Here is a 7301-nt window from a genome sequence, read left to right as displayed (position 1 = left end):
GATCTCATTTTAACTTAATTTCTTCTTTACAGACCTCATCTGGAAATGCAGTCACATTCTGAGATACTACAAGTTAGAAATTCAACATATAAATATTGGAAGACACAACCAAGCCCATAACACCCACCTGAGGTATTCTTCAAATTTAGGCCAAGTTTATAAGGCAATCAAGCATTTGCCATTATATTTCAAGCAATAATGCATTTATATAGGTATAACCACTTTATTTCAGTCAGATATATCCTAATGGTGTGGCATTTGTGGTAAATTGTATCCTTAAACATTTGTATTATTATTTTCTTTTTTGTGACTTTTAAAGTGGATGTCAAGGTTGGCAATTGGCTAGCTGACTCAGATTCCTATATGGTAATGACCTTTGACTTTGAATTTCTGCCTCTAAAGTTTCTTCTTTCTTCCTGCTGTTCTCAGCTTTCCCTGTATCTAGTTTCAGGGTAATTTATACTATTACTAACCAAGCCTTCTGTCTTCTCTCTTTCTTTCAATTTTGATCTTATGCCTTAATATTTATCACTAATACTAAAATTCTCTTCTCTTAAAATCATGTGTTCATTAAGCAAAGTCTTTCAGGGATATAAAATACTATTCTCCCAGAAAACTAGAAGAATGTCAATAAAACAACAACCACAAACCAACAGCATGGAAACGAAATATAACAATTTATTCGATAGTAAATGAAACGTAAAGTAACACTTAAAATAAAATATACTAAAAGATCATGTGATTGGCATTGCAAAGTACATTTTATTGCATTGCTTCTCCTTAGAAACCATTCAGTACTAGAAGATATACAGACATTATAGTGGCCTCTAAAACTGAGTAGACACAGAGTAGTTACTTTTAATATCCACCTATTGGAAATTTATTTAAAAATATATCATTTCACTTAGTTACTCTTACTTTTTATTTAATAACAGAGAAGTCAGTTGTTAAAAGTTCACCCTTTACATTTGCAAAGTAGTTTTTATCTTCTTCCTCCAAAAATATCCAACACACATAAATGTAACAGAACGTCAGAGTATTTGTCAGAAAAAAAAAATGCAATCTTTTCCTGAGTCACCTTGTACTTGCAGTGACAGATTGACTCACAGTTAGACTTGATGCTTTATGGTTCTGTTGGCCAGACTTCCATCTGCACAACTGTTTGGGGTATAAGAATATCCTTGCCTTGGCCACTGTTCTTTTCAGCACAGCTTTCCTCGTTCAGTGCCCTTTATTTAACCTTGATTTTTTTAAAAAAAGTCATTCTTAGGCATTTTGCCTTTTACCAAATAAAATTTGATTAAATCTCTGTGTGTGCAATTGGAATAGCCTAGGAGCCATGCCAAAAGGAAGAGCCTCAACACAAGTTTGAACAGCAAGTGTCTTTGACTTATTGCTGTGATTATACTAATTGCTCATCTACTTGGTGGGAGGTTGCAGGAAGCTGTTTTGAAGTAATCAAGCTGAGATAGGCTCTTCTATTTATAATAATTCTGAAAATGTGTATATCCCAAAAAGACTTAATTGCATTTTTTCATCTAAAAAATAGGCTTATTCTTTCCTCCTCTCACCCTTCTCATTGCCTCAATACACTAATAAATATTTCATAGCTTCTTAGTTATTATAAGAATAGGCATAAACTATCCTTCATTTCATAAATCTGAATACAAAGCCCTCAGTATTCATTAATGGATTTGAAGTGCAATACAAACCTTCTAGAAAATAATGATAATTGCTTAGGTAATGAGAGTAAACTTTATGTGCATATCATTTTTGTGGAAGTATTTCTGTGTTATAAGAAAATATAATGATGGCCGTAGCTCATAGCGTGGATTCTTACTTATTCAGTCAATATTTTAGTATTATGATTAGCATTATTATGCCAATTATAGCATAGAATCAACGAATCCAAGTCTTTTTAGCACCATATATAGCCTTATATATTTTACTTTAATTTGTTCTGGGTAAGAAATTCTTTTAATAAAAATTCAGAGGTTAATAAAAATGTATCATTCTTGGGACTATATGGGAGCCTGGAAATAAAGTTTTTTATTGTATACGCTACTCAACTCTCCGATATTCACTTCTCATCTGCTCCACCCTCATCGACAAAGATCCTGCTGTGGCCGGTTGGCTCAGTGGATAGAGTGTCAACATGGTGTGTGGACATCCTGGGTTCATCCTGGGTCAGAGCACACATAAAAAGAGACCATCTGCTTATGTTCCCTTCTCTCCCTCTTCTCTCTTTCTTTCCCCCCTGCAGCCAGTGCCTCAATTGGTTCAAGCATCGCCTAATGCTCTGAGGATAGCTTGGTTGATTTGAGCATTGGCCCCAGATGAAAGTTGCCAGGTGGATCTTGGTTGGGGTGCATTCAGGAGCCTGTCTATCTATCTCCCTTCCTCTCACTTAAAACAAACCAAAAACAAAACAAACAAACAAAAAACAAAGATCCCATTGTGATCTGATAAGAGCATGTTAGCATCTCAGAGTCACTCAAATCCAAATACTCCAGCTGCATTACTTTCTGACTCTATGGAACTTGGGCTCCATTGAGCCACAGTTTACCAAATAATATAAAGCAGATATTATTAATACCTGCTCTAGAGTTGTAAGAATTAAATAATTAGCATACATAGAACACATGGCACAAAACAGACAATAAAAATTTCAGTTATATTTCTGTTCTTCAAATCTCCCTCAAAAATTGTATTGCCTAAAATACTTTTTAATTTTCTGGCCTTCTGGAACAATATCTTATTCCTGTCTCTTGCCCATTCTCCTCTGTCTTTATCTCCTCTCTGAATGCTAAGGAAGTATAACGAATCCAAAGTTGTAAAATAATTTTTAAAAGTGTCTACATAAAAACATGTAACTAAGTTGAATATCAAGATGTGATCAATTTCATAAAAATGAGTCAAAGAATCATTAAATACTGGAACATGAAGAAACTTAAAAAATACCTAGCCCAGCCTCCTGGTTTAGAAAAGGAGGAAATTGCTCTCAGAGAAAGTCATTGACTTACTTGACAACAAAGAGTTGCAATATATGTTTGAATGCAAAGTTTTCACTGATTATTTAAAATAATTAAATTCTTAAAATCTAATTTTTTTATTGTGATTAGGAAATTAATGAATAAAATCTATTTTTAGGAATAATCTATATAATCAAAAACTATTATTTACATATTAGTGGGGTTTTAAACATGAGTATTGTTTTATCATAACAACGGTTTCTAAACTTCACTGTACTTTTCAGTCTGTTCTTTTCAATACACCTTTCTCGCCAGAATAGACACACACAAGCACGCATTCTTCCCAAAGGGAGAAGGAGCACCATTTCTTCATGAGTTTGACGGAAAGTTCATGTGTTAACATCAAACCCTTCAAATAACTGTGGCTAAAAAAAATAAAAAGTATTGGCAATGTTTCCCCATTAACAAAAACTTTGTGAAAAGTTCTTTAGATCAAAATAATATAAACATTAAAAATGGAGTCTAATGATAAAGGGCTGTACTAATCATCCTCTGTTGAGACATCTTTAGCTGAAATGCAGTTATACAGCTATACTAATCTTAGTTCACTAACTTAGCACATTTTAAATATCATGTAGACCTAAAAATAGAACAGAAAGAGAAGAGAGATAAGGCCAACTAAGATATATCATTTATATAAAAATATAAGCTGGTATGCTTCATGACTATTAGGTATTATATTTAATTGGTCTTAAGAATAAATACATATCTAACCATATAAACCTGATAAGATATATTTTGTTCAATAATAATTCTCCATATAGCTCATTGGTCTTTTGATCAAATGGTAGTCCATTTAGGTCAAGGAAAGCTTTGAGTTTACAGGAGTAAGTTCAGGCACAAAGGAAGTGAAAAATAAGGTCCAATTCTTTTAAAATTTATGTTTATCCCAAGTTCATCATTTTACCTTTGGGATAACAGCAGTGTTTCCTTTTGAACTCCATGATATCTTGGACAGAAATCCACACAGAGTGGATATACAGAATCTATGACTTGAGTGATTGGCAATCTATGTCTTCCTCTTTCTTCCTAATGGCTGCTCAATAAGCCATAAAGTAATAACTATAGTTGCTGTATTGAAATAGTCAAGTGAAAAAGAATATTGTTTCTCCCTTAAATGTTATTTGCTGCTAAAACAGCACACTTGTCAAAGTCCCTGAGTATTTCAACAATAGGCATAATATAAACATATAAATAGCAAGATAACCGATAAACCACTCTTCATTGCTTGAATATAAATGTAAGGACATCACAAATTGCAAGATTAATATTTAGCATCTTTTAGAAGAAACTAAGAAGAAACATGAGTTTACAAAGGAGGATTTTGTAATATTGAAAAGTTCCTGTTGCTCAGTGAGTATTTTATAATTAAATTAAGATGACTAATTAAATAATTACAAAATAAAAAAAAAAACTCTTCTGTTTGTGTTATGAAAAAAATTAGGTTTCCCTGTAAATAAAAACTGGAAAGAACATCTACAACTCAAGTAGCAATCAAGACCTGTAGATGTCGTAAATAAGATACCTATGATTGAGATAAAGATCAAAATAAAAACTTGGTGCCTGCATCATGACAAGTCAATGCAATAGTGTGCTTTATACCAGAGGGGAAATTCCATATGTTGGTAGACTAGATCTGTCAGGCCCATAGGCAGACCATCCTGCTGGGCTTATCCTCAGTGTGACACATATCATGCAGGGATTATGATGTATAGAAGCCAGAAATATTTCCACTATGTGTCATGATCATGAGGAAGGCAGCGCCTGGCTGCTGTTGACAGTCAATGATGGTATTGGCTGGCCTACTGGAATCGTAGCGGCAGACAACTCAGTCAACATATTTTAACCTTCAGAGTTATTCGAGCACATTCTGATCTCAACAAATGGACTGATAAGAGTAAAGTACAAACTTGGCCTCAAACAGCTGTTTCCAAACAGCCAATGGGAGGAGGGGCAGAGGAGTTTTTTTTTTCTTCTTCTGTTTTTGGGTACAGTCAGTGCCCTTCAAGGCTAAGACTTCAACAGCAATTTTTCCATTGCATAAAACACAAAGAGCTATCCTTTTAAAATGTATCAGAACACAACAGGGCAATGGGGAGGGGGGAGAAGAAAAGAAAGAATAACTTAGATGCCACGGGATCTGAGGCCAAAGTACTATGTGAACATTAGATTATGCAGTAGATTCGATTCTAATTCAAGTCAAGTTGATTCAATGTTTCACTTAAAATCTTTTGTCCTTTTCTGCTTGTTCCTTATCATGTAATCTGATCTATTTGTAGGTTTAATGGGGGGCACAGGGAAAAGGCTGACCTAACCTTAGTATTATAGGGGATTGCACTAAATGTGGGAGAGCAATAATTCCACAGCTTCCTACTTGGAAATGGGCCCAGATTGAAGAAATAAAAATAGAAGTGTCTGAATGCAACTAAAAAGCTCCGCCACATGAAATTAAAACGCCAGTTTCCTTCAGCCTTTCTTTCTTTTCTTTTTTTCCCCCCTAGTCATCAAAATTCCAAAGCCCACAAATTAAAAAAGCTCCTGCAGTCTGGTATCTTTTTGGTAACCATTACTTGAAGTTACACTGATTCAAAATAACTCCATATACATATGCAGAAAGCTGCATATAGAGTGTACAGTGGTTTCCAACCGGTTGTTTTCATTCCCTCAAAGAAATTATTGTTTAAATGTAAATAAAATGCCTAAGGGGCAGTCAAACTCTGAGACAATAATTGATTAGCAGATGGTCATCCTCATGATTCCAGAATTCAATTCTATTGGCTTTCTTTACTTTCTAAATAAACACATTTTAAACTGTAATAAGAAAAAAATGTTTTCATAACATTTTACCAATCTCTGTTTCTAATTTGCCCAAGGGCTTCATTTAGCATATTTTCAGTATCATATATTCACAGTGGAAGAAATGGAAACAAAAAACAGATTTAGAAAAACCAAGATTTACCACTTGCAGAAGATGCTAATTTGTTATATCTCATGATCACAATACATGTACATTAATTTCTTATGAATACATTCATATTTTAACTTCTGTCTTCTAAATAATAGATCTATCTTGATGTTCTATATGTATCTATATTGTTCTCAGGAAAACATTTTATTTCTCTCTCCCTCCATTGTTCATTGGTGTTTCGTCTGAATGGACTCTCTTTGAAATTAAGGGGAACTCTCTGTTTTAAAAGTGGTATTATTGTGCAAGGAGGAATAAGAATCTGTCCCAGGCCATTTTAAACTCATATTTATCCAGCCTTCCTCATTTTCTCCTCTAACATGTGAATATAGTTTCCAAAACCACAAACCTCACAAATGTTTAGATCCCAGACTTGTAAACAGGTTTGATTTCCTCTTATTGAGCGTCTTCCTTCCTCATCCTTTATTGCATTCAGCTGGCTCTAATTCTGTTTCATGTACTTAAAGAAATGAAATATTTTGTCTGAATTAAGAATAATCATGTGTTTAAGAAGATCAATCGTGAAACAACAGAAAAGTGAATTGTTTTCAATGGGTCTGTTTACAGTGACTGAGAAAGTAGGGCTAAGATGAACAAATAAAAAGACCAGTAATTTTATTGAATTATATCGTTCAATTTCAATTGTGTCTCTTAATGTAAACGGCTCAGTGATCGATGTATTATTGAATATTTGTGAAGTGTGTCTATAATGAATATGTTTATGAATGACCCTCTGGGAATAAATCAATGTTAGAAAGAGACTTCTGTTGATATGGAGTTTAGATGATTGCAAATCAAACTTTAAAATTTCCAGTTTTTTATATCATGTACTTCAAAATTTAAGAGGAAAAACAAAAGTACTCAAAAAGCAAAAGAGTCAACCATTTATGGGGAAAAAAGATAGATGAAATCTTACTAAACTCTCTTATTATTCAGAAGCAGCCTTGAGAACATCATATCATCACCATGCATAGCTAAATGCACTAGTGTCTTAAACCAAACATGCTTTTTTAAAAAAATAAAATCAGCCTGACCTGTGGTGGCACAGTGGATAAAGCGTTGATCTGGAAATGCTGAGGTCACTGGTTCAAAACCCTGGGTTTGCCTGGTCAAGGCACATATGGGAGTTGATACTTCCAGCTCCTCCCCTCTTCTCTCTCTCTCTCTCTCCTCTCTAAAATGAATAAATAAAATAAATAAAATAAAAAATAAAATCATGCAGTTATTAATAATCAAACTCATCACTTATTACTCTACCCAATGGTTCGATCATCTCTGTAAAAATGCTACTTTCCATAAACTAC

The sequence above is a fragment of the Saccopteryx bilineata genome, chromosome 12 (assembly GCF_036850765.1).
Source record: "Saccopteryx bilineata isolate mSacBil1 chromosome 12, mSacBil1_pri_phased_curated, whole genome shotgun sequence".
In the NCBI taxonomy this organism is placed as follows: Eukaryota; Metazoa; Chordata; class Mammalia; order Chiroptera; family Emballonuridae; genus Saccopteryx; species Saccopteryx bilineata.
The sequence above is the reverse complement of the archived record's forward strand: the minus strand, read 5'-3'. Positions refer to the sequence as shown.